At 40.6% G+C, this 27514-nt stretch overlaps 1 protein-coding gene across 4 annotated transcripts in view; it reads left to right on the top strand.

The window, feature by feature from the left end:
- Window positions 1–27514, top strand: part of PTPN3 (protein tyrosine phosphatase non-receptor type 3) — a 170570-nt gene that overhangs the window by 22833 nt on the left and 120223 nt on the right. Inside the window, exon 1 of one of the 4 annotated variants that reach the window (XM_075022726.1) lies at window positions 17116–17333. The exons of 2 other annotated variants lie outside the window; for them this stretch is intronic. The gene's annotated coding sequence lies outside the window, so the exon portion shown is untranslated. Of the gene's footprint in view, window positions 1–17115; window positions 17334–17762; window positions 17847–27514 lie in introns of those variants that run through there. One more of the 4 variants, XM_075022725.1, reaches the window with a different exon arrangement.

Here is a 27514-nt window from a genome sequence, read left to right as displayed (position 1 = left end):
ATTATAGGCAATGAGAAAAAGTACTGCTTGCTCAATAACATACCTCCTCCCATCGTGCCAGACACAGACAAGAGCATGCCACATGATGGAGTAGTCACACTCCTATTCCTCCTCTTTCTCTCTGTGCTGTTAGCTCCCCTGTCTGCTATTAACTCCTCTCTGTTCAGTCTCGATTTTAAGCTCTGCTTGCTACTGAGCAGCTGACTACTTCCAGCAGTTCAGTACACAACATGTATCACACCTATTCTTCTATTTGCCCTCATCTTAATTTACATTACTACTCTCAGGCCATCTAATTTGATCTACATTGTGAAGCTCAAACACACTTATAAAAATGCATTAGCGTAACAAAGATAAGTAGCAAAAGCGATGCAGACCATTTGGGAGAATCCTTGGGAAATGGTAAGCTGCTTTCTGTGGAAAAAGGCAGAACTCTTCAAGAAAACCTCAAAAGAAGGGACTGTGCAGTGGAACGGTTGCAATACACATTAGAAAGGGGTTTGGGGAGGGAGGAAAAACAGAGCTATGGAATGAGATCCTTAGATATGGGATTTGTATTTTGTGTTTAACTGTTTTGGCTATTACTGCACATGATTTCAGTGTCAACACACCAGAAACCGCAGGAGCACAAGCAACAACAAACTCTCAGCTCAGTTTACCCGGGCTAATACAGCTGGGAGTTCCACTGTTTTCTTTACAGCTAATGTCACATAGTTTAGAAAAAAAAGAAACAACAAACCCCCCAAACCACCCAAATCAAACCCCTTTCATTTCCAGAAGTTGTAAACTATTATTACCACGCCGTAACCTAGTGTAAACAGGTTCCTGGCCCATGACTAAGGCCGGCAGGCCGTCCTGCAGCGTGGATGTCTTCCAAAGGCGTCGGATGCGGGAGAGGCTGTGCTGGGCTTCGAGTCCCGGGCATCCAGTTCCCAGCTTTTTGTTTGATTCAGAGCTTCAAGACTGGGGCATTTCTACAGGAAAGGGAAAGCTCGAAGGCTGTAAGTTTGCAGCTTTATGGAAACTACTTTGTTGCGAAGAGAGGAAGCTGAAGGACTACCGGGGACCCCCAGGTGCGTTTCCCTGTAGAGGGCACACCTCCCGCAAAGGAAGGAATGCGTTTGTTTCTCAGCAGGTACAAGCCTTTGTAAGTACCACCCAGCGTGAACGGAGCAGCACGGGCGGGATGGGCTTTTTCTGTAGAAATGGTCTTTTTTTGGGGGGGGCGAAAGACACCCCCCCCCCCCCCCCCAGCCTCCCTCCCTCCTCCCCCGCCGAGACGGCGGCTCGGGGGGACGCGGCGGCGCTGCGCCGCCAGAGGGCGCCAAAGGACTGGAGGGAGCGCGCCCCAGCGCCTCCCCCCCCGAACCGAAAAGGGGGAAAATAGCCTTAAAAATTGGGAATTGCGAAACGGAAAAAGAAGCGGCCTTTTCTGTCAAAGCCGGGGGACGAGAGAATTAGGGGTTTGTGAGGTTAAAAGCGAATTTTATTTCTATTTTATGCTGTCATTCCGATTTAGAGAAAAAGAGGGGGGGAAAAAAAAGGAAACAAAACCTGCAGCAGCATTTCCATAACCTTACAGACTCCCAGAAGTTCTAGGGCTCTGAAAGTTCTTTTTCTCTCCAGCTTGCTTTGAGAATGACCATCTTGTTCATAACTTTCTTATGTGCTTTTGGTAACTTCAGGACATTTTTACAGGTTTGGCTCTTGTGGTCAGACTGATACCAGCTCTCTGACTTGTGAAGATTTTTTTTTTTTTTTTTTACCTGTGGATTTTCAGAGTGAGTATTTGATGTCACAGACATACATACCTTTAAAGGCAGTTTTAATGTGACAGGTTTATGCGAATTACTCTTCCGGCAGGTTTGTCACCAGAGTTGCTCCTGACTCATCCATGAGTTACCTGCCACAAAACACTCCTCTCTCACAACTGGTACATTCACGCACAAAGTTACTCAGAAATATCTATGTACTGTTGTTCACACCCTCTCTTCAGTTCAAGTGTTGACTTTACTCAACACACATTTCCTTTTGCATCCAACAATGACTTTGTACTCATTTTCTAAAGAACAGCAGTTCTTTATTACTGCTAGTGCTAGCAAGGGAGCAGGGCTGAGCTGGGGCTTGATCCTGTTCTTGTTAATCATCAAGCACCGTAAATTACTTGTAAATACAGGGTTAAAATCCTCATAATGCAGGCAGAAATGGAAGCGATATCTTTTCTGTTTAGAAAGATGCTAGAGACCTTGCTGGTATATGCTATAGCCATGAGATTCCATGACCAAGCAGAGCATGCTTTGACCTCTATCAGTTTATCTAATAAAATCTTACTTCTCTCTGCAAATGCTGTCTTCTTGAATTTTACCCAATAGAAACCTGTAATCTCTGCAGCTACGTCATACAGTGTATCCATGTGACGGGATGTCACTGGTAAGTAATGGCTATGAATGCCTCTGTCTCCTCCGCACCTCTGTGCCTCAAGTGTCCAGATCATTAGTTTTTAGCGTAGACACTGACTATACCACTAGTTGTCAATTAAAATAAAAGTCCGCCATTGCATCATGCGAAAGGTATTTTTGGCCTCCAAGGAAGCAGTGTATTGACTCATCAGTATGGTCCGCTGGCCAATTATAGCTTTATTTCTTACCCTTTAGTTAAAGTACTGAAAAGGCAAGTAGCCAACAGAAAGTCAGGGAAAATATGGACTGACACAAACCTAGAAAGACAAGGTTGGCAGAAATCCACAGTATTTTTGGCTGTAAGTGGCTTTCCTGCCTCAAAGTCCTTCAACAACTTTCAGGACACCCTGAGATTTGTTTCTTTTTATTTTTTTTCTTAAATCTTCATGCGCTTTTGGTGCCATCACAGGAAATGTTATACTGCAGTTTCATGCATGCTTCCTAATTTTCTTTTTTTTTTTTTAATTGCCACACATTTCTGGTAATTTTCACTCTTTACAGTATTTTCCATCTGTTTTCCAGAGTACTGAGAACATAGGAGGCAGTTTTCTGAAGGGGAGGATTTTCTGAAGGGTTATCACCTCATCAGATTAATTGCTAGGCTTTTTCTTTAGCTATTTACTGAATGTAAGTTGAACTGGGAGACTGCACCTAACCTGCCACCAATGAATTAACATAACAAGAAAATAAAATGATGCTTGTAGATTGCGACCCAATACAATTCTGCATTTATGCCTAGAAACTTTATCTTGAATTTTAAACATTCCCAGCTCCTATTAAGATTATAGCATTACCTTTATATTGGGAGTATAAAACAAAATCACAACAGCCTCTCTGTGGCAAAGGAGAAGAGGTGATGGGAAGAATGTTTTATGTTTAGGAGCAGGGAACTAGTCCTTTAAAGCATCATTCCTTAGATTAGATTTTCAATATGGATCACTTTAGTAGGCGCTAGAAATTAGGACAAATGACTTTCATATAGTTTTACTTTAATTTCTTTGTATTACTGAGAGGTCTTCAAACTGGGGCAGAGTCATATAAAATATTTCTCTCCTCTGAGATGGCTAATAATAGCAGTTTAAGGGATTTGTTTCTGAACCTCACTCCCAGCCACCAGAAAAAGCATTCTTTAAATATAATCTATTTTCTCATTCCCAGCTAAATGTATGATCATATTAAAAGTGTTTTCCCCTTTTCCACACACTCCAAACAAATACGCTGCAGTTTCAGAATGGAAAGTTTTATTTGGTTGATCATACCATCTTATATTAACTATAAGGTCAATTCTTTTCAGCTAAAAGCCCTAGAATTAAGCCTGGAACCCCACTCATCTATAGGCCCAGTTGTCTTTTTCCTTTCAAGCTATTTCTTCTGTAATGGTGTACTTCTGCAAATGATAAAATAAATAGAAAATATAGTTTGTGGGCAGGTATGGTTTTCTGCCTGCCTTTTGAAGTGGGCTATTAAATCACAAAATCTCAGTCTTCTGTGTAAAAGAAGATTTTTGGAATTACCAGAAACAGCAACACATGCTGTTGGCTTTTTTCAAAAAGTAGATTGTACCATTACAAAACAGCAAAGCCTGTTTTCCCAGGCCGTCGGCATCATAGAAACTTTTGCTCTGATTCAGCTTGACCAAGTCATTTGAATTCATGCTCAATTTATTTTGTTGCATTAATCCTTTTCAAGTTTTCCTCAGAAGTGACTGACGGCCAATGCTTTCCAGTGCTCAGAGCCCTGGTTTCACTTTCAAAGCTCATACTCTCACATTGTCCCCTGAAATCCAGCCTGGAGGAGTGGCTTTAAGGTATTGAAAGAACACGTCCCACAGTAAACTTCTTATACAATGGGGTTGAGAGTGATTTTTATTTCCTGCATTTCATTTCCCTTCCTGTGATGTATAGAGTTCCAGAGCAGTTTTGTCTGATGAAAAAGATTTAAGATACAGAGTGCTCTTTTCACAGGAAATATAAGCATAAAGGGAAAAGGATGATGGATCCTTAATGCATTTGTTAAAATAGCCCTTCAGCTTACAAGTGCTTAGGAATATGCTTTAACTTTATGCATATGAACAGTCCTCTTCAGCTTCCATGGGACTCTTTATGGGCACGGAACAAAGCACACGAGTATGTGCAGTTTAGAGTCCCTAAGTACATACTGTGCTTTTTTAATATCCATTTCAATACAAAGATATTAGTTTTGTCACCAGGGGGCTTCTTATTCCCTCCCTCTATTAGAATAGAAATAAATAACAAGATTTAAAAGAGACTAAAACGGTTATTGATTTCTGGTATATACCAAGGTCTGCCTGGCTGAAAAATTTCATGAAAATCCATCTTCATTTCATATTACATTTTACACCCTTGGCAGAATACTATTTTCAGCAGTAGAGCATTGCATTGAAAGAAATTCTCTTTGGCACACAAAATAGACAAAAAATATTTCTAAGGGATCTACTTTTTATATGAAAATGGCATAAGTTTTGCTTCAATGTTAAAGAAATTACTGCTGTCAATTTCTTCAAATAATTCTTTAAAAAACTTCACCAAGCTCCTCATAATAAGCCCACCAAAAAAATTACAGTTATAATATTTTACTTAAGACTTTTTTCCTAGGTCTTAACTATAAAAAGTAAATAAATAGTTCTGAGCATTTACATGCTTTTGATGTGAAAATCTGTGCTACCACCAATAATATTTTCACTTTTGATATTGAGGATATCAACCACACTTTTCCATCGTTTCATCTTGCAAAGGTAATGGCAGTAGCTTTCTATAGTTAATCCCACAAAACAGTTCATAATCTAAATACTCCTATTCTAGCATGGACTACTAAATTTATTTAATTCTACACTAAGCTATGAATAGTGTGAAAGCAGGTTATTTGAAAATGCATGGTTTTAAAAATACTAGGCTTTTCATGAATATATGTCTAAATGTGTAACACACACATCTTCCATTGTGGCAATTGCCTCAGTGTGTGGAAGAGACAGCAAGAAATTTAACTGCGAGGGAACCCTGGATAGACCAATGAAACCCCTAAAAGGCATGCACAGCTTACAAACGAGAGGATGCATCACCCTCTCTGCCACAAATCTCCAAAGACTCCCAGACGCACGTGACTTGCAGGAAATGCCGACTTGTCTTTAGGACTTGTCACATAAATAAGCGCGGGGAGATCGCAAGCTCTTCATCATTTGCTTCAGGCCTGCTATATCTCTTCCCTTCTCTGAGCTGCACTGCCAGAATTTCAGAATAGATTGGAGAAAAGACTTTTATGGATGTATGGTCTGTAACCCTAATGCTAGACATCAGCACTGTTGCCAGGGTTGAATTTATTGAACATGCTAACTCAAAGAAACTCAGTGCATGTAACAGTTGTCTTGATATTGACAGGAACAAATTAGCCAGGCATGCACACTCTCATGCAGAATACTGTTATATTTCTGGACTAGTTTTATCCGTGAACCTCCTATTTTTACATATATGTTTTCAAGACGAGGTTACATACAGACCAGCTGATCTGAATAGCAACAAAAGACAAGTTAAATTTGAGTACAGTTAAAATATTCTCTCTTAATTTAGTCCTTTGGTGTCATTATAACCAATGTAAATGCTGTTGTATTAACAAGCTACTGGAGAGCTTATAAACAGCTTGTGCTAAACTAGGGATTGAATGGCAGCTTAAACTCTGAGCTCTATTGCTTTGGCAGGATGAGCTCGGGCAATGGTGCGCGGTAATCACCCACGCCAAGAGACAAGCCCTGTGCTTTCATCCCATGTTCACCCTGAAGAGGAAGCCAATTTATTTGAACTGTAGACATGAGAAAGGCTGGCTGGGCTGGGTTCTTAACAGCTTTTAAAGACCAGATGCTTTTTATTTATGTGCTTTATTTATTTTTCATATCAGTAAATTATGCCATTTTTTTTCCAGGGAAATACGGTTGCTTTCAGTTTTATTTATTTTGAGAAAAAAATCATTGTTTAAGTTTGTCTCTGTGGACTTCTGCAGCAGAGTGGCAATGAAGTTCATTCCTCTTATCTCTTTAGAAGTATGCATATGTGGTGCAAGAGAGAGGAAATGGGAAAAAGGAGAAATAGGTTACCATTTTTTATCATTATTTTGAAGTTTCCTTTAACTTCTTCAAATGTGCAAAGAAATCTCTTGAAGTAGTGAGATGTACTTTTGCATATAAGCTCTCAGAAGATCCTTGTAGCAATATATGGTGCCCCAAATGCAGAAACTTTCTAGCAGGCTATCTGTATTACTTCTTCACTTCATGCAAATTGTGGCTGAAATTAGAAATGACCTTCAGAGACAGCACTGCAAAAGATAGTAAGAACATTTGCAATATAGTCTCTGGCTTTATGTTTCCAAAAGACCTTGTAAAATTCTTCACTTCCTTTCCTGTGCTGTTCTGGTGGCCAGCAAAGCAGAGGTCATTTTGTTTGTTTTACCCCTCTCATGACTTTGTTTTGCCAGACATGTGTCTGTAAGACACATCACAGTTCTTTAAAAACAAATTGTGTCATGTAGTAAAAAAATTACTTTATAAGCATTGTGTCAAAGGCTATTTCTGTTCCCAGCTGTTAAAATTGTAGCACAACTTCATTATTTTCTTTGCCTTTAGAAAGCTGCTGATCTTATATTAGCAAGTGAGCCTAACTTTACAATTGGAACAACTGATGAAATACAGTGAAATCAATAGTGACGATGTTAAAATAAATATTGTGCAGAAAAATAAATGTTACTATTTATGAAGCAGGAAAGGTCACAGGCTATAGAAAATAATGAAGGCATTTATCTGAACCACTGTATCGCAGTCAAACTGAAAGCCCTCTGATCACTGAGTCATCCCTTTGCAAACGTTTCTGTCTCACCTCACTTATAATAGAAACTACTTGTGTAGCCTCTGCCTTTGTTGTCAGCGTACGAATCACTGAGGCATGGCTGTAGGACCCCATCAGATAGCCCTTGCTCCCCTTTAATTCAAGTGGAGCCTTGTCTGATGATAAAACTATTGCAGCAGGGAACTATATTTAAAACTTGGTGACTCATTCATCTTATGGCTTTTTTTTGAGTCATTAGTGGGTCATATAACTATATATATTTCATTCAAGTTCCCATTATAGTTCCTACCTATAATTGTAGTTATTTTGTTCCAATTAATTCTCTTAATAGAACAGCAGTCACTAACCCACTGTAAGCAATTCCCCCCTTTATTTTGTGGTTTGTTCTTTGACAGTTTTTTGACAGAGTCTTATCTGAAATTCCAAGATGGTAGCGTACCAGTTTATGGCAGTGCTTGACATTTGCTACTTGGACCTATTGACTCATAAAGAAAGGTTTGGAGGAGAAGCATCTTCTGTTGTAGTGGAACAACTGAAATTTATTTGCATAAAGGCCAAATAGCCTACTCTTATCAGCTTAATTTATTTCTTTCTGTACTTAAAATAGTCATAGATTAGAAGATTTCAAAAATCCTTTTGCTTTGCCATTTCCATCCAGGAAAGAAGTTACTATCTTTTTTTTCTTTTCCCTTTTGAATAGATATGAAAACTTAAGGTATGTTTCAATAACAAACACATCAGTTTATACAGAATCTTATCATGCCAAAACATCTTTATGCACAAGCATCAGCAATGAGATCAGCTCTGCTTTGAAAACAGTTTTTGTTAGCTATCGGGCTTTACACAGATAGTAATGTTACCAGCGGAAATGTTGGTGATTATGTCATATTTGTAATTCTAGAATTATAGAAGTCCGATATGGAGTGGAAGGCAGGAAAAGAAGAACATGTGATGGCGCTATACACTTGTTTATTTATAGAAATGGTACTTAACCAAAAGTACTCGAACTGTTCATACCGGCAAGCTAGCTCCACAGAGGATCCACATGATTCTGAGCACCGAAAACTGCAGTTCCCAGTGGAACTAGGTGCCTGGTGACATCCAAAATCCTTGTTTCTTTCCTGTACTTCCTCATAAAAATGGCAAAACTTCTATATTGTGATCCTTCAAAAATCAGCGTGCCCCCCCGCCCCCATCCTGAGGATTTCAGAGCCATTAGATGCCACTCTTACCACATGTTTAATCTAGAAATGCTGGCTTTGATCCTTTACTAGGAAAGTAGGAAATTATGATTTGACTTCTTTCTCTAACTAAAGCAATTCAAAAAGGTTGTTTAGGCACCTGGTCATTCTGGGGAATGTGTCTCACTCCGCTTGGAATAATTAGGAATGAGAGCACTTGACTGCAGTGCAGGGACCTGGATAACAAATCTTGTTCTTCTTTAGTCTGGAAAAGAACGAGTCAATCTAAGGATCTAAAGGACGGACCTAACAGTCCAAAACAGCAGCAAAGCACTTAACATCCTTTGGCCCACTTTGTACAGAAAAGCAATAGAAACATTCATAGCAGACTAAAGACATCCAAGCCTCTATCATGCCTGAACAAAAGAAATAGCCAGTGACAAATAACAACGTGAATATCCCCGTTCCAAACCACTTAATATAAGAAATTTCAAAGTCTGTTATCCCTTCCTCCTGTTTCCTCTCCTTGCCCTCCCACTGCCTCTCATTACTCAATAGACTTCTGCTATCCACAAGCATTTACTCAGCACAGAGCCAGGGCAGCCTAAGCCAATCTAAGGCCAGGCTGCGACAAAACCATCTTTTCCTTCTCTCTGGACATGTTTTCTTATTTTTGCCTCGCAAGGACACCAGGGTCAATGCAAACGCCATCACGAGGTGATTCAGGGAGAGGTGGACTAATCACCGTTGTCTGGGTAGCTTTGCACTGCCCCAAATTCTAACTTCTGAGAAATCATGTTGAACTTGGGAAACGGTTTTGCAACAAAGAGGAAAAACTCAAGAGGTTATGTTTCTTCTCAAAACTGGCCAATACATTAGAAGGGTTAAATAATGTGTGTCCCACCCCCTGCCCCCCCCAAGATAGCTTTGTGACAAGGAATATGTAACATTCCAATATTAAATGGGACCCTGTAGTTGAGAACTTAGCTAGGAGGGCAGAATTTTAAATCTGTGAATGATTTTAACACCTGTATTTCCTAACTTGGTCGTGCATGACTCTGCAGGTTTAATGTTCTCTTCTAGTTCTTCTCTCTATGTGTGTAATCCACAGAATGATGATAGCCCCTTCAGAGCTTCAGAACATTTCTCACAAAAGTCAGGATAAGTATGAACAGCATGAAAGGCCAGATACAACATGGGTGTTTAGAAAGCCTAGACTGGGCCTTGGACTAAATTTAAAACTCCTGCATTATAACCCTTAGTGTTTATAAGGCAGCAAATCAGAGACTTTAGGGGCACCTGATTTTGATAATGCACAGTCTATGTCCCTTGAGATGCGCTCCTGCAGATACTCACATTTCAACTAACAGGGCTGTGAAACCACAGCTCAGATAATACCTGGTCCTGATTAGAATCCAGAAATAAGGGACATAAATCCTACCTATGTTCAAGAGGTGCCTCTCTGGAGCACCTGAGGCAGAGATGTGAGACTTAATGGGTACCTGTGTAGGGAGCACTTCCTACCACTAACACCAGCATCTCTTTGCTGAAGATGTTGACCAAGCACTCCCTACTCGATGTGTTGACAGTTCAACACGAGCTGGAAACTTGTCCTACATACTCTGTCGAAGCAGTAGGAGTCCTAATTTTACTCCAGAGCTGGGCATCTGTAAGTTTAATGCTACAACATCCAGCTTCTAAGTCCTCTGACACATACTGCTTTTTGTGCATGTCACAACAAATAGAGCCAGGTATATACAAGATATGTTTGGAGGACTCATAGGAAGAAAACCCTTTCCAGCTGCTTTACAACCTAAATACCTGGAGCATAAGACCTCTCAGTAACTGAAAGTTACTGGAAGTTGATAGTTAAATTTAGAACAACTTCTCCTCCTCCCTCCAAAATAGGGCCTCATTAGTATTTTCACTGTATAGATTTTTAAAACATCAGTCTGGAAATCAATTAGTCTAGTCAAGCTGTTGCCTTCCCCAGACTCCAGACCTAATTCTTCGTGTCTTCTCCCCTTAGGTACATTATAAGCCTGTGTGCTACTGGACTGAAATGTGTTGAATATGAAAATGCTGAGGCATTTGCACATTTCATTAACAACCTCTTAACAGAAATATAGTTAAGGTTTTATTTTTTGCATTAATTGTGACCTTCAGAAAGAAGCTGCTCTATTACTAATCATCTCCTGAAACATATGGTTTTCTTGTCAGGGTGTGGGGAGTGGGTGGGAAGAGGGACCTGATTTTTTTTTTTCCCCCCATTTTTGAGAGCATTAATGAACACTGCTGTATGATAACACAGGCAAAAGGGAAGGCTATTTGTTCCATTCATGTAGGATGCCAAATAACGCAGAAGCTCTAATGTCATTAATTGGCCTATATGCCATCTGTTGGAAGGTGCTTTTGGTTTTCACAATAGTCACAGCAGTATTACCAGCAACACAGCAAGAACAGTTACCCAGTTAAACACTCTGGGCAGAAATGTTTCACAGAAAACTAGTAAGCGTGGAGTTGTTTTGCTTTTGTTTTTTTAAAGAAAGTCTGATTACAATAGATGTGCATGTAGCAACAAATTAGGAGACTGATTCAGCCCCTTTTAAATAGAATGATTTGACAGGAAATCAAGCAGTGGCAAGACACGGTGATCTGATGGCAGCCAGGTTATGTTTGGCATACATTGCAATGTAAATCAGAACAGTAAAATAAGCTTTGGGTTTTTTTTTTCCTTTAGGGGACATAACAAGTGTCATCATTAAGTCTTGTTGGCTGTCTGCTAAATTCAGAGCAGTATTTCCCAAGGAACCAGGAAAGTGACTTGTTAAGTTTAAAGACTTTTCTTCCAGCTTGTTCATATACATGTGAATCAGAAAACCAAAAAAGAGAAGGCGCTTATGCAATACAGGAGACTAATGATAATGTATTGCAGCATATGATATTCTAAGTTGACTTAAATATCGTACTTTTCAGAAGAGTGTAAATGCTGCTATTTTACTTATTTTGACCAGCAGTGCAGTCTGTTCTATAGCTTGTATGCTCTCCCCTCACTTTAAAGCTGAGCTTGTACTTCACTTTAAAGCTGACACAACCAGTACAAAATTAAAATGGACAGCCTGATCAACAACATTCCCCACCTACATAATGCAAATCAATCAACCAGAATGACAAGAAAAGTGCCCAACACTCCCTGAAGGCTCAATTCCATATCTTTCAAGCTTCAATTAAAGCAGCTTTCTTCAATGTTCCATCTCAAATTCAAATGACACAGAACCTAAAATGGGCTCCTGTTACACTTTAGGGAGTGGTAATTTTGAAAGAAACAAAATATGTTTTACAGAAAATTAGCATAGTGCCACGTTGTTCCTCTTGTGCAGCTATATTAAATATATATACTGGGTTCATCTAAATAAGATCCATTTAAATATGCTTTTCATTGTTAATTGCTAAATGTAAAACATTTTCAAATTTTAGACAAAGCAAAAATTATTTGACACTTCTTTCCTATGAATGGTATTTTTTTAGATTCAAAAACATATATCCTGAAGTAGGGAAATACTGTTATAGGTGAATGCAAGAAAAATATGTGAGTTATAACAATATGTGTCCCTCTCTCATAATTTACAATAATTATATATTGCTGATAAGAGGAAATCATTGAGTGGCCATAAGGAGGAGTAAAGGGAGACCAAGCCAAAAAGATAATTTGAGATGCATATTTGTCAGTGACAGAAAGGCCAATATTCATGTAAATACATATCCACCATACTATTGATCAGATAATCGAAGTAGAGATAAAAATGATTACTTAATTTTCTATGTGTGTACACACAGATTAATTTCCCAGCAACACATTTTAATCCACAATGTTCTGCCTGAGTTTAAACACTTGAGTTGATTGTACTTTCAAAGTTTCCCTTAGAAATACATTTTTATAGTCTGGTACATTTTCACTGTTTAGGACTAAGAGCAACATTGTAGGTACAGCCCCAGTGTCATTTTTTTCACGTACCCTTCCACTGTTTAACCAATGTTTCATAATGCATATATCACGAATCAGCACGTAACATGATTTACTTCATACGTGCTTATAAGTAAATGTAGGCACTTTTGACAATCTCAGCCAAAGTGTGGGAGGAGGATAACATCCACGAAGACTGTGCAAGCACATAAATTACTTTGGCCAGACAAGTTACTGTCTAACTGCTGAGCAACATTCACTGCCTATGTGTACACTCCCAGCCTGTAGCCACTTAAACCAGCGTTTTGTGATAGTGTGAATATACCTTAAGCCACTTAGGGTTTTTTGGAAAGTTCATTGTTGGTTTATGTTTTTAAAAGACTGAGACTTCAAAATATATCTCATGAACTTGAGATAAGGATGGTTGTTAGAACTTTAGTGCCTCTGGAAGTGGAGTGAAACTTATTCTGTGCACACATATGCAAATCTATCTATAAGGCAGAGTGACCACAACATCTACAGCTCAGATTGCCAAACGTTTTCCTTATAAAGGTCCAGTTTCAGTTACAACTGTGCCAGAATTTAATTATCTGGGGTGAAGTTTCCCATCATGAGCTTCTGTCTCAAGCTGAACTGAGTTTAAGCATGATTTAGCCTTTTCAAGAAGAAGAGTTAGGGTAAAGAATTGTTAACTAACAACAAACACACAACCTCCCCTCTTTGTAACTATCTATTGAGAAGCTTTAGCTTGTCCATGATTCTGACAGCAAGGAGTCTTTTGCTGACATGAAAGAATTCCTCTTAAATTTGGCTGATTAACTTCTGAAAATCTATGTGTGCGCACATATACACACACACACACAGATATTTACCACATATGCATATTTACTCAGTAGAGGCTTGCTGGTCTTGACAACACAAGCCTAAAGCATTTTCCCTCCACAGGTCATACAGACTACAGACATGGATTGATGGAGGCCTCAGGAAGTCTTTTTCTTTACCCTTCTCTAATAAGGGTTCAACCCCTAGATACAGGATATTTACTTAAGCTGCACTTAAAACATGCAGTGAAAGAGGTTCTGCCATTTGCCTAGGTAGTTTGGTTTAAATCTGGAAAGATTTGTTCTAACATGTTATTGTAATCTTTGCTTTGAATGAAGGTGTTTGCACTTCATCCCAGCCACGGGGGACATAGTACATGACTGAAGGTAGTTGTCTTTGTCTTGTGCTTATCCCTAGCCTGTCCAAATCTTTAACTTTTCCCCATTAGACTTGTTTGCTGAATCAGTTATTCATACTTCTTTCCTCTACCTTGTCCAAAACTGGATACTAAGTGTAACAGAAACATTTTATACCTCTCTTAAAACATGCTCTGTGCTGTACCTCCATTAAGTCACAGCCCAGCAGTGATCGGGACTTCTTCCTGTTAATCTTTCCCTGGCTACTAACGCTGAGAAAAGAAAACTGGTCTAAGCTGTGGAATTAGACTGTGGTTTCATGAACAAGCTGGCTATGCTGCTCAAATAAGCAGCTTTCTATTCTCCCTCAACTTTTTACAGTGCTACACTTTTCCTCGTATCGCTACAAGTTACTCTAACTGGAGAATTTATCTATTTTAAAAGTAACACTACCCACAATTTTTTTCCTTACCTAGTTTTAATCAGGACCTGATTCCTGTCTAGGTAGCTGTGCAAACTGCTATCAGAGACGTTTGCTACTGCAACAGTACTTCTGGGTGATACTGAGGAAGTGACTCTAGCAGGACTTCTTCCCTCTGAGCAGCAACTGAGTGCTTTCCTTTTCTGTGTAAACTGAATGGAGGTTCAGGCTGTGATTTTTTTTTTTTTTATTTGAAGAAGTGCTCAGACATGTGAATAAACACACGCAGGAACTGAGAGTTGAAAAACTGTGTCCTAGATGTCTTCATCTGGGTACTCAACAGGATGAGAGTAGCCATCCAATTTGTAGGTGTTAACATGTGCAGTGAAGGCAGCTGTTGTGACATGCAGTGAATGGGAGACAATCCTGCAAAAAGTAGTGTGTTTATGTAATTACAGAAAATAATAATGCCTCTCCGACAAAAGGTAAAATTAACAGAGACAACCTTTTTCCTGGGTTTTGTTGTTGTTTGTTTGGTTTTTGATTCTTTTTGTTTGTTTGTTTGTTTGGGTTTTGTTTGGGTTTTGTTTTGGGGGGGTTTTGGTGTGGGGTTTTTTGGTTTTTTGGGGTTTTTTTTTTGGTTTTTTTTGTTTGTGTGGTTGTGTGTTTTTTTTTGTTTTTGTTTTTGGTTTTTTTTTGAGGGGAGTGTTTTTTTCTTTCTAATTTCAGGCTGTTATTTTCATGGAGTTAGTATTCTGTCCAAATTTTTGATTGTGTGATAGGAAAATTACTTACAGGTAATGAATTAATATATATCTAATTTAGCACATTTTTAACAAATAGGTATTGTGTAGGAACACTCACATACAGAAGTGTGTTTGAAACATAGCTATTTTGTTATTAGCTGTTATCACATTTGGTGGGAGAGATCATCTGTTAGTGGGAGAAATTCACTAGCGCTCCTATGGTATCCTGTGTGTGGCAATCATAGCTATTACATTCCTTCTTCTCTGCTCTTAAGCTTAGGATTCTCTGCCTTTCCATACAACCAAGGAATTTGGGAAAGCACTTGCCAAGAACAGAATTTCAGAGCTGCAAGTAGTTGTGTGTAATAGAAAGCTGTTGTTTGTTCCCATTAAATTTACAACTCCCAGTCAACAGAGCGGGGGAGGCTCTTCTTTGCTGGTATGACTGACAGCTCTTAATATAACAGGTAATAGTTTTAATATATGAGAAGACTGGGATTACGTATTTCCTTCAAGGTCCAAAAGTATAATTTCTGATGTTGTAGTGGAAGAGTTGTCCACTGAACAGCTTTGGTCCTACTGGAAACATAGGAATTGTACAACTAAATCAAATGCCCGATACACTCGTATTTCATCTCTAAAAGTCATCAGGTCCTGACAATGATTAACTGGAAAGTATTGGCTATCATGTCACTAAATTAATGCTCCCAAAGACTTACGTGGGACTATGTGGAGGGCAAGATGTGGTAACCTTCATTTAAATAAAGGGATCAGCAGCTTGGCCCTTGGCCATGTGTTAACTTCATGTATCTGTCATGCAGCACATTTTACTGCATTCCCTCTAAAGGAAGAGGTGATAACTATTGCTTACAAAGTACTTCGACTGTTTGGGAAATGCAGACTATCAATTTAAAGGAAGTTTAACTTCCTTCCATGGCACACAAAGTGTTAGAGGGGTCTCATCCTCACTCATTAAGTAGGAGACATTCTGGTGGAAACACACTGACCTAAGGGGCTGATCCGGGATGGCAATGACAGTGCTTTTTTACAAACTCTATCATTTCAGAGTTAAATACTCTCACACTCTGGAGGAACGTTACAGAGTTAACAAATTAACTTATTCCCACTTTGAGTCTCAGAACCAGTTAACTAGAATGAAGCCTGTTGACTTTGAATATTTCATTAGGATTTAAATGTGTGGAAGATTAAGTCTATGCACCTTTTATAAATGAAGAGGGATTAGATTATTAGATGGCTTCCTCAGTCAAGACTTTTGGATAGATCGCTCTTCAGGGTAGGTGAACATGTTCATGAGCGTAAGACAGCACTGTCCAGAGGAATCTGCAGGAAATCTGAAAAACCCTGTGAATCAGCCATGCTGAGCAGCAGTGTGCATTGTCCCTGGTGGGAAAACATGTGATACAGCTACGCTTCTCCCAGAACTCGAATTTAGACAGGCAATGTTGTGTAGACATGCACAAACTGGCTCCCATTCTTCTGCTTTCACTGCATCTGGAGTTGCTACCTTCAAGTTACTTCACTCAAACTAGCCAGCAAAGTGGCATACCAAGGAACGGCAGACTTGCAAGAGCCAAGTTGCATTTTGGAAAGCCACATCTCCACTGCAGGCATATTTATACTATGTAATGCAGCACAGAGGTCCCTAAATTAAGTTTGGAAAGGGCAGTTTTGGAATTTGAAACAATATAGCCACATCAAAGAATAGTCTGATACACTTTTCTCTGGCATGTCTCCAGTTTTCTCTGGATCTGTGTCTCTCGCACTGACCTTCTGTCACAGCAGTTCACTCCCAGCTCCCACCCCTTCATTTGTGTTAATGGAGATGTCTGAGGACAGGGGCTGAAACAGATCAGGAAAATAGCATCCAAGTTTCATATGTTTTTGGAGAGTTTTTGTGTACGCCCTAACCTGGACTGTTTCACTGATCTCATTTACAGTCGCATTAGCACAACTGTGCCACAAGAGCAGGAACAAGCATCTGGAAATTTCTTCAACTGTCTTTGCCACTGGAGAAAACATACCACCGGATTTCTTGGCCATTGAAGTATTCTGCTTCAGTTAATTAGCTCTGCTGAAAGGCTCAGTTAATTAGCATGGGTGTAGAGTTACTCTGACACAGTTACACCGCTTGCGAGACCTGAGCTAGTCCCTCCACACGGTGCTGCCGCATGCCCTGTAAGAAGTAGGAAGGCGAGAAGAAAGCGGGAGGCACGGCCAGTGCTCCTCCCCATGCCTTCTGGGGAACCTCAGCCCCTGGCCTCACCGGCGGCCAGGCCCGTCCTCCTCCCTTCAGTAGAAGCGAGTGGGTGGGCTGTGCTTTCTTGGACGAACCTTCGCCAGCCTCCGCGTTTGCCTCGTTACTAACCCGGGCGATAACGCAAGCGGACACCAGGTTCCTCTCAGAGTCTGCCAGCGGGGCCTGGGCCTCAAGTGGCTTGAGGCAGGCCCCGCCGATCTCATGCCAACCTCTGAAGCCGCGCCTTAGGGCTCCTACGTGCCCCGCAAGCCAGGAGGTACGGCCCCCACGCCGCAGGCAGGCCAGCTCCGGCTCTCCCCTCCCGCTGGTGGAGGAATCCGGGAGCGACCGGGACCGGGACCAGGCCCGCCATGGCGGCCGCCGTGTGGGGACAGGTGCCCGCCAGACAACCGCCGCTAGGGCGCATGCGCGGCGGGAGTGAGTCCACTCCCTTCACCCCACCCCGCCTCTCCCATTCCCCCTTCCGGAAAGTGCCGAAGGCATCCGAGTGGAGCCGAAGCAGGGAGTTGCAAGGGGGGGGGGGCCGTCGCTCCGCTAGGGGGCGGGCGCGGGCTAACAGGGGCTCCTCGCCCCGCCCCGCCCCGCCCCGCCCCGCCCAGCCCAGGCGCAGGAGCCGGCGGCGGGAGCGGCGGGGTCGGTTCCGCGGTCTCGCGCTCCGCACCTGCTCGCCTCAGTCCGCGCGGCGGCCGTAACGGCCGTAACGGCCTTAACGGCCTTCTGCGCCCCCGGGGGCAGCGGGGCGGCGGCGGCGGCAGCAGCAGCGCGGCAGGTACCGGGCGGGGCGGCGGCGGGAGCGGTGAGGGGCGGTGGAAACCGGGCTGAGGGGAAAGTTGGCGCCGCCGGGGCGCCTCAGGGAGGCGGTGGTGGTGCCGCCGCCGCCGCCGCCGGGGCTGCTTCTGTGCTTTTCTCTTTCTCCTCGGCCGGTGGAGTGGCCGGGCGGGCAGCTGGCCCCGGGGGAGAACGGCGGTGGGCGAGGGTTGCTCCCGGTGGAGCTGGAGCGGGGGTGAGGGGAGGGAAAAGCGAGCGGGAAGGTGAGCGGCGGTGCCGGGCTGGCTGTCAGCTTGTAGCGTGCTGCCCCGCGGGGTCCCTCCGTGGTCTGTTCCCCGCTCCGCGCTTCGTGTTTTCGGCGGGGGCGTGAGGGCGGTGCGGCCCGCCGGCTGGGCAGGTGGGCACCGCCGGGTCCCCGGGGCGAGGGGGGGGAACGGAACGGGACACCGGAGAAGGTCCGGTCCCGTCCCGTCGCTCCTGCGCTTGCCTTTGCTGACTCCTGCTATAGAGCTGGTTTGGTTCCTTCCCTCATCCGACTTTTTCTTCCCCCAAAACGTTGGCGGAGCAGCTCGCCGAAGAGTTTGGTGGGTTTTTTTGGAGCCCGTCCGAGCGCCGGGTGCTGTGGGGGGGGGTTAGGAGAGGAGCGCCCGTGCCCCTGCCCGGACGGACAGACAGACGGACGGCTGCTCGGCACGGGTCTGCCAAGGGCTCAGAACTGAAAGCCCGGAGATAAGCGGTCTGTGGTACTGGATGTGCCGGGAGGTAGCTCACCTCGAAGGCTGCCGGGTCTCCGCAGTGGTTACCTTCAGCATTTCAGGTGCTGATTTACAGATAGAAAAATCTTCAATACATAGTTTATCCGTATCTATATCCACAATATATCTAACATATATATATATATATATATACATGAAGTGTGAAAACAAGTTACCTTGTTGGTGAAACATGCAATGGCAGTAGAAGATGGTATTTCTTTTAATATAATATTCCCCTTCATCTTAGAGCGTTTCTCATTTCCTCTCTTTACTGACATTATCTGAAGTAGTTAGTCAGCCTCTCCTTCTGTTGCTTTCCTCTCTTTCGAAGATACAGGGGGTTTTTTTGGTTTTCCCTGCTAGGGTGGTTACTTCCCTCGTGGCTGTACAGCTTGTTGGACAAATTGCTACTGGTCTAATATCTATGTAATAGAAATCTGAACAAATCAGTACTTTGATAATATTAAATACCGGTACTGCTACTTTGATCATCCAAAACTGTCTTTTTGGTAGAAATATATATATTACTGAAGTACTAATTCTGCACAGTATTGCATAGAAAAGTTATTCATAAAAAGTGAATTTAGATGTGTGGAATACTTACTTAGCTTTGGAGGGGAGTTGCTCTTTCACTATTTTTTTTTTTTTGTAGTTTATCTGAATCTACTCTGTAGAAGAAACAAATTGTCCCTATTACCTGGGCAGTTTTGATCGTAAAGTAAACCGTTAACAAGCAGGAATGTGGGGAAGAAAGGTCTGTTTAATTACCATATCAAGAAAAACTTGCTAATGAAATACTAATACTAAATTTTTATGATGCTGACATTCTCTGGCACTATCTTGTGGCAAAAATGTCTTGATGGGTTGGTGACAAATGTCTAATACATCTTTGGTTTTTTGTTCATAAGAAAAAATGTAATATTCCACATATTTCTAAGTACACTTAACAGAACAGCTCATTTGAAGAATCAGCTTGTGTTGATAAGATTGATTTTGTTTCATTAAACACTCTAATATTGCTGGCAGTAGATTCCTGGAAAAACTCATAACACTTGTCATATCTCTCTGCGATTTAATAAGCATTTCTTATGTGTCCATTATCACTTCTAAGACAGGGACAGTTAGTTCATGATTTCGGGACAGAAATTTTGAGTAATATCACAGTAACATGTTGTACTGTACAGTACTTAACTTTTTACCCCTAAGCCTCCAAAATACTTTTAGTACAAACTAAGACTGTAATAAGACTATAGTTAAGTGAACTTTGTAATTTAATAGCATATCCAGAAAGGTCCATAATTGCTTTGTAATTTATCAATTTGTTTTATTGGTGTAATATGCTTAATGCAGAAGATGATAATGAAAAAGCTAGTGTGGTAGTAACATCACCTTCTTGCATACATACATTCATGGCTTGTCACGTGATAAATCTTGTTTTCATCCAGTCCAGTGGTCTAAAATAGCAACTAATTTCTAAAGCTCTTGAGTGGGATTTTTTAATAGTCAGTATTATAGTAGAGACAGTTGTCCATACACTTCTAAGCTGTGACTTAGTACTTTTTGTACTCATGAGTAAATGGTAGCTTTACATAGATGCTAAAAGAGCAACCTTACGTAGGCATGACACCGAAAGTGTTGTGTACAGAAGTCACGTTAAATTCTCCAGGGTGGACTAAATGCGGGAACAGTGAGCAGTTCTTCTATTTTGTCACTTTGTGTGTTCACAAATAGTATTTGTTGTGCTGGCATCTATACATAGGGCTATTTGTTCACTACAAATCAAGCAGTTAAAAGTAAACTGAAGGTTAATGGTGATGAGGACTGCTGTCGACAACCATATTATTTTAAATACGGTAAATGTGCGTTGTAAGTTTTGTAGGAACCTTGTGGTGTGGTTTTTTTTGAATGAGAAACAATTCAGTAAGCTTTATAACCATGAAGTTGAGAACTGGTTGCTGTCAGAGGCAACAGCATGTGGTCATCTACTGAAAAGTTTGCACTAAAGTGGAAAAGCAAGAGAACAACATTTTTCAGCTGTTTTCCCAAAACTACAGCTTTGAGTATACAAGGCAAAAATTATTTCTTTTAAGTCCTCCTCATATTAGTTGATGTTAGCTTGTAGTGTTGGTTTCTCTTATCTTCTGGCTACCTTTGTGTAGCAGTGCAATGTATATCTTGTTCTACGGTGTTAAGTGCACGGGGTTAGTCAACAAGGGGGATTGGCACAATGTTGATGAGCACTAGTACATCCAGCTTGCAGGTGTCTGGCTGGTGGTGAGAATCCATAGCTCTGACATTTCAGCCCCCGATGGGAGCATTGGATACCTTGGGCTAGAACATGGGATGGCTTTCACTTGAGTAGGAAGCTACTTAAATCAATCAACAGGCAATTCTGAACTAGGGTCATCTGTTAAGCCCACAGGAAAGGCAGGGTTTAGGCAACTTAGTCCAGACTACATGGAAGTGTCAGTATCAGCCAGAAACACTCTGCCTGCGTTTTTGTTTTGGAGTTGGATGCTTTTCATGAGCTGTAGTGTTTTCTTGTTAAGGCCTAAAAATCAGAAGGTGTGTATGGTCTTACCTCATGACAAGTGTGAATTAATGGGAGGTAAGTTATTCTTCTGTCGGGGTGTTTACTGAGGGGAAAGAGCAGGCACAGAGGCAGTTGGAGTGGAGTAACAGATGTGCTGCAAGTTCCATCCTGACTTACCTTGAGATAATTTATTCTAATCTCCCTATATCCTAAGATACTGTTGCCTTCATATCAGCATGTACTGAACCTTACTGGGTTCTTACTTCTATTATTAGCATTGTAATATGAAACTTACTCGGGCGTCCTGTATAGGACTTTGTATTCCTTTTGTTTCTTCTTTTCATATCCCTGCACAGAAAATACTTCATGAAATGCTAGGAAAACAGATACTATAGAAAACATTCTCCAATAGCTTACTTTTTATAAAGCTTTTTTTGGTCTTAATTTTTCCTCCTGTTGGCAAACTGCATTCAAAATCTTGAAGAGCCTACTCCCTAAGGGAAATTCTGATACTTCCTTACATAATTCAGTCACTTGAACTGTGCTGAAACCACTGGTCATGCCTAACTGCTAGATTTTATGTTTTAGATTTCTAAATATTGCACATGAGTAATGGAAAGAAAGGGTTCCCATCTGCTAAGCCAGGAAGATTCAACAGAAACTTCACAACCTCATAGGTGCTCAGTGCACTGCTGTACTGTTGCTCGTCTGGTGAGTCCCGTGTGCTCTTGGCTTGCAAATTGGAGAAGTCCAAGCAAAATCTGGGCTCTGGGCATACGTTTGGAATACAGATTCTCCATCTGGCAGTCCTCAATAAGATGTGAGGTATTTTTAAATTGGTTTCCAGGAAAATTTGGAAAAGGTTCAGGCAGAAATGTATCTGCCTTTTCACTGTTCTGAGAGTTCCTCCAGCTTTGGCTGGCACACGTCCACGGTACGAGTGCCTTCTCACGTGGCCTTGCTATGTTGTCTCAGCATGCGTCTTCATTGAATAACAACACCTCTCCTTTTAATAAATGCAGTTCCTCTGTCCGAGAAGCCTCACTGTTGATTTAGCAGGAGAGCGTATTACTGCATAAGGGATGTGGTAGATCTCTGTGGGCTGTAGGGCCCTTAGTCCGAAGCCAGCACATTATCCTAATTGCATCTGTTTGAAATGAAGATCATTAGGACGGGGCTAATCCGGTTGACTTCTGTGACTAGCTTCCCCCTGCTAAACTTCCACAAAACTCTCTTGGATATGAAGATTAAAGAATAGTAGATAAGTAACGCTGTTTTGCAGACAACACGGACTTGGCAAGAAACAGTGAAGCTTGCACATGGTACAGGCGTAAGTTAATTTGCCATATTGGCTGTAATTTCATCAGTTCCCTCTCTTGGCAAGTTTAGGTTTCATACAAACACTTACAGCAACGTATGTTGCGGGGAGAGAGAGAGAGTGTCCCAAACTTTGAAGTATGACTAAAAGCCCTGCTGAGGAAACCATGTTTTTCAGAATCTGAAATTGAAAGGAGCTCTTCAAGCTAAGTGATCATAATCCCTTTTCTAGCAGAAGGAATTTGGGGCTTGAAAGGTGGTGTGTCGCCAAAAGTGAAACAGATACTTTTCCTTGCATTGCAAAGTAGAAATACAGCCAAAGTAGTATGTTGCATGCTTGCTTGTATTGACCAGATCAGTATGTTTCAAGAGGTAATGTAGTAACCCTTGCCACGGCCACCTACTTTCTATCATCTTTATCAAGAACCAGTTTTTATCTTCCTAATTCAACCTAGTGGCTTGTGCACTCTGAGCTGGTTAGATAACTATTCTTAATCAATACTGTGCAGTATTAAGGCAGTAACATACCAGTCGTAGGAATCTCTTGTTTTTCTTTTTAGAACTTCCCCGCTAAAGTTTAGTGATGCTGCTCATAGAAATTAATGAAAAATGGAAGCAAAAGCCAGTCCTTAATTCAAACCTGTACATGCGTGTTATCAGAGTGGGTGGTAACGTTTTACAACGGGTTGGAGAGGTTTTTTATCACTTGAGGTGAAAACAATATATTTTTAAGTTCTCTGCAAGAAGAAGAAAACTGGATGTACGGAAAGTGATTCTAACTCTACATTGCTCTTCCATTGTAATGTAATACGAAACTAATTACGTACTTTTCCTTTAAGTTCACATAACCTTTCAAACAAGCTAAAAGGTTTCATTTCTGAAATGGCAAGGTGGACAATACTAAAGTGTGCTTCACTTTTATTTTTTTATTTTCTGAAAGAGAAGAAATGGTAAAATTGGTGTGAAATAAAATGCTTCAACCTTTGTAGCTGGCAAATGCGGTTACAATGGTTTGGTAGCAGCTTTAATTTTAGTAATTCTGACAGATGCCAGTAGTACTAACCAAAGCTGGATGCCTCAACAATATGTTTTAAATAACAAGTAAAACATGGCATGTGCACACAGTAAAGCTACCTTTTCATTTTTTGTATTGGAAGAAGAAAAAGCTCCTTTTCTAAGTCATTTATTAGTTACACTGTTAACCAGTTGGTTTTGTTTTTTTAACCTAAACAAGATTTTAAAAAATAGCTTTGGAAAAAGAGCAGTTGTAAGCAACTGAAATCACCAGTGACGTATTTCACTACTAAGTCAAACGCTGTTTTGTTTGCACTTTAAAGTACAAAAGTAGTTAAGATTTGACATCTTGTTCATTGATTTCCCGCTGTCCTCTCCCTCTGCCCCCAGACAGATTTTAATCTGGTGTATGTAGCATTATAGAGAGCAAGCGGTTCGTAACACCAAACTGTGGTGAGTAACCACGGCTATTTCCCTAGCAAGTTATGTGATACAGTTACGCTCTGTGGAGTGACGTGTTTTATGAATCAAAGCTGGGAACCTGAGCTGTGACTTGTATACGCGTGGGCTTTTGTACTGTAGTGTTGTTCTTGCGTTGTTTTGCCCACAGTTGTGTGAATATGGATCCTGTTGTTCAACGTGGGGCATCTCCCAGGGATTGACCCTGGGTATGCAGAGGTCTGGTCTCTGCTCTTTCACTGAGTTTTGGTGTTGTTTTTTTTAAAGCTACTTATTTTTATCCCAGGTATTTGACGTGTATGTGCAGTTGGCTTCTATTTCTACATCTGTATCGGTGTAAATGCTTTTCATAACTTTTGCAATTGTCTGTTTTTTTCATATTCTTACCTAGATGGGAAAGGACTGCACTTCTTGAACTATAATCGTACAGGTAGAGGCACAGCTTTTGGTTGTAGGCAAACTTGGACATGTACCTGAAGTTAAGCACATGCAAGGATTTTTTGATTGCTGTGGTTGCTTCAGTGCTAGTGGTTTGTCTGGAAGAGGGCAACTTCTTGAAAGTGTTGCTAATGTTCTAAATAACACATTAAAGATCTCTAGTCTGTAGATAAAGCAGGTTGTACTTTGGTCAACTTGAAGATCAGCTAGCACATGCTAAAGTACAGCTTGCCTTATCTTCATATTATTTCAGAATGTGTTAGTCCATGTTTACTATAGGAAAGAAAGGTGTTTTTGAGCAACCTAGTGAGCACAGATTGTCCTGATTGGCTTTCAGTGGTTGTTATAGGATGGAACAATTTCTATTTTTGCCACGTATGTTAAGTCATGTATACATATATATATATATATCTCAGTAAGGATTTATTAAAGCACCTTGGAAACTCATTTAAAAAATTTGGCTAACATCCTGGCCTGCAGTGTGGATTAACTCCATAGTTACGGTATAGTTCAAACTTTTTTCATGTCCCTGGCTTCTTATTTTTGGGTCCAGCGTGTCAATGGATTTTGTTAATTAGCAGAAGGCTTTAAGAAGATAAAATTCTTGAACTCTGATAGTTTGCTCTTTCACACGGTACTCTCTGGACTACTGTCGTTTAATGAAGATCTCCACCCTTGCGCATGCCTAACTTAGTTTTAAATCTTCATTCTCTCAATTCATTCATGAATCAATACAATTATTTATTAGAACCATCCTTCTGTTAACTTAAATGATACAGTAAACCCAGCTGCAATTTTGGTCTCTCTTCTGCCCATTGCAACCTTCAACTATGGCTTTCTCAGATGCCTGGTAAAAATAGTGTCACAATTTTCGCTTGATGGAAACTCATTGGTGAATTTTAGTTTGGGTAGAGCATAAGCTACTCTCAAAATCATCTTGTGTGTTATTCTATCCAGGATTAGTTTGAAAAGAGATCATGTCTTTTGGGAATCTTTTTACAGAAAGATCCTATCGTATTAAGGATCATAAACCTTTTTCCCTTCAAAACATGTTTCTGTAAATATAATTTGTTTTGTGTGACATCTGAAAAACTTGCTAAGAATTTAGTCATGTGTGAGTTTGAATACCTGGTTAAAAACTTAAATTGTCTGTGTATTTAATAAAATAATTTTTAAAAAGCAATAGTAGAACAACACAGCTTAGGCTGCTTGTGGACATAAGCAGCATTTAATAGCTGTTACAGTGTTGAAAGCCAGTGATATAATTACAAATTATTTTTTTACAATTTATAATTGTGGAAACAATTGGTGGCATAATCAATACTTTTAATACGCAGTTTGAGGTGTCACTGAGTAAATTCAGATTTGTAAATATTGGGCAACTCTTCAACTGTGAAAATTCTTGTGATACTGTACTTCATGTATATTAAATTAACAGTAGCTTTTAATAAGACTGCACACAAGTGTGGGGTTTTTTATATTTGCCGCCATGGTGGAGGTTTTTTTATTAAAAAAAACCAACAAACCTTCAGCAACTGATTCTTCTTGCTTTCAGATTTGTTTGACTTTAGCAACACAGTTGTTCTTTGAAGTTGTTGCCAGAAGGTTTCATAAGCTGAGGGAGAGTCTGCGGGACCGCACCAGTCAGGGCACACTACTGATGTGGCAAGAGACCAAAAATCCCTGACAGATTTCAGAACTCCCTAGCAATATTCTTGTAGTAAAGCAGCTGTCTTAACTGTAGCTTTCCTTTCATTAAATTCAGTGGATTTTAAGTTAATTTTCCAGTTTTGGTTATGTATGTTTCCTATTCATATTGAAAATGCACACCTGGAGAAAAAGATATCTATCTGAAGGAAGCTGGTGATTTGGCACCTGGGAGCTGATAAGGCTCCAGGATTAAGGGGAACACAGTGGGTTTTTTGGTAACTAGGAAGTGATTCAGTGTTTAATAATGGGAAAGGTTGTGTTTTCTTTTGTCTTGCGCCTTTTCTGAGCAGATATGACTTTCTTTGTCTGAAAACTAATAAACTTTTCATTTATTCTGTCCTGATATGCGGTACCTTTGACCAAAGGTACCAAATAACTGATGGCGCATGTGAGCATGCTGTTACTATTCAATTAAGAAGCACTTAATTGCCTACCAAGGTTCTGCTCCTAACCAGTCTGCTGCGTATATCAGGTAGTATCTCCCTGGAATGAATAGGGAGCGTCATACGTTTGTTGTAGCTGAATGCACAGGCTTGCAACATCACATTTTTTTTAAAGCGTGAAACAAACACCTATCCACCAGTGTAATGGTAACAGACAACTTTTATTAATAGCATGGGCTTTTCTGGTACATTACTATACAATAATTCAGTGCCACGTTGATACCCCAGCTGGCTATTTACAAATATGCAGTTGCATTCAGCATAGGATCTTTGACATCTTGTTGTAGTGAAACTATCTATGTCCTTACTAGTAACAGAGGGCTATGTGATATTACCCTTTTGACACAAGCTTCACATGTTTGGTAAATGCTCAAGTGCAAATACAGTGCTTTGAATACTTTTCCCCCATTTCCTTAGAGATTTAATTTCTTATGCATATATTACATAATGTGAAGGTGAATTTACACACTTGATTTCTAACTCCTTAGCTAAAGATGGGAGACTCTTTTTTTGTTCTTTTCTATCCAAGTGTTTCACTGAGCATTCTAGGAAGAAGTTTGTTGCCTGTTTCCACTGATTGCTTGTTTTGTTACCTGACTTTAGAGCAAAACTGCTGGAAGCCCTGCTCCAGGTTTGCACTGTGGCCTGGCTGCTGAAACACGTTCCTGCCTCTTTCATTGCGGGATTTTTTTTTTTTTTTTTGCTTTTATTAATTGTGAAATTCTTGCATTTTGATGTGGTAGAAGTACTACGCTTAACTCTGTTCTGCAATGTAAAATTAGTTATTTCTCCTTATATGAACAGAACACAATTACAGAGTTGTTTAAAATCTGTGGTGAATTGGTAAACCCTGTTTATTACATGTTAATTTATATTGAGCTGATTATATTGGCTTCAGATCCTGAGATAGCGGTACATTTGGTTTTACAGTAAGTGTCACTTATCTAACTGTACTTGATTTCTAAACAGATATATCTGACTTGTGAGCAATCAAAGGTTT

The sequence above is a fragment of the Buteo buteo genome, chromosome 3, assembly GCF_964188355.1.
Source record: "Buteo buteo chromosome 3, bButBut1.hap1.1, whole genome shotgun sequence".
NCBI lineage: Eukaryota > Metazoa > Chordata > Aves > Accipitriformes > Accipitridae > Buteo > Buteo buteo.
Note: the sequence above shows the minus strand (reverse complement) of the source record. Positions and strands in the feature narration are given on the sequence as shown.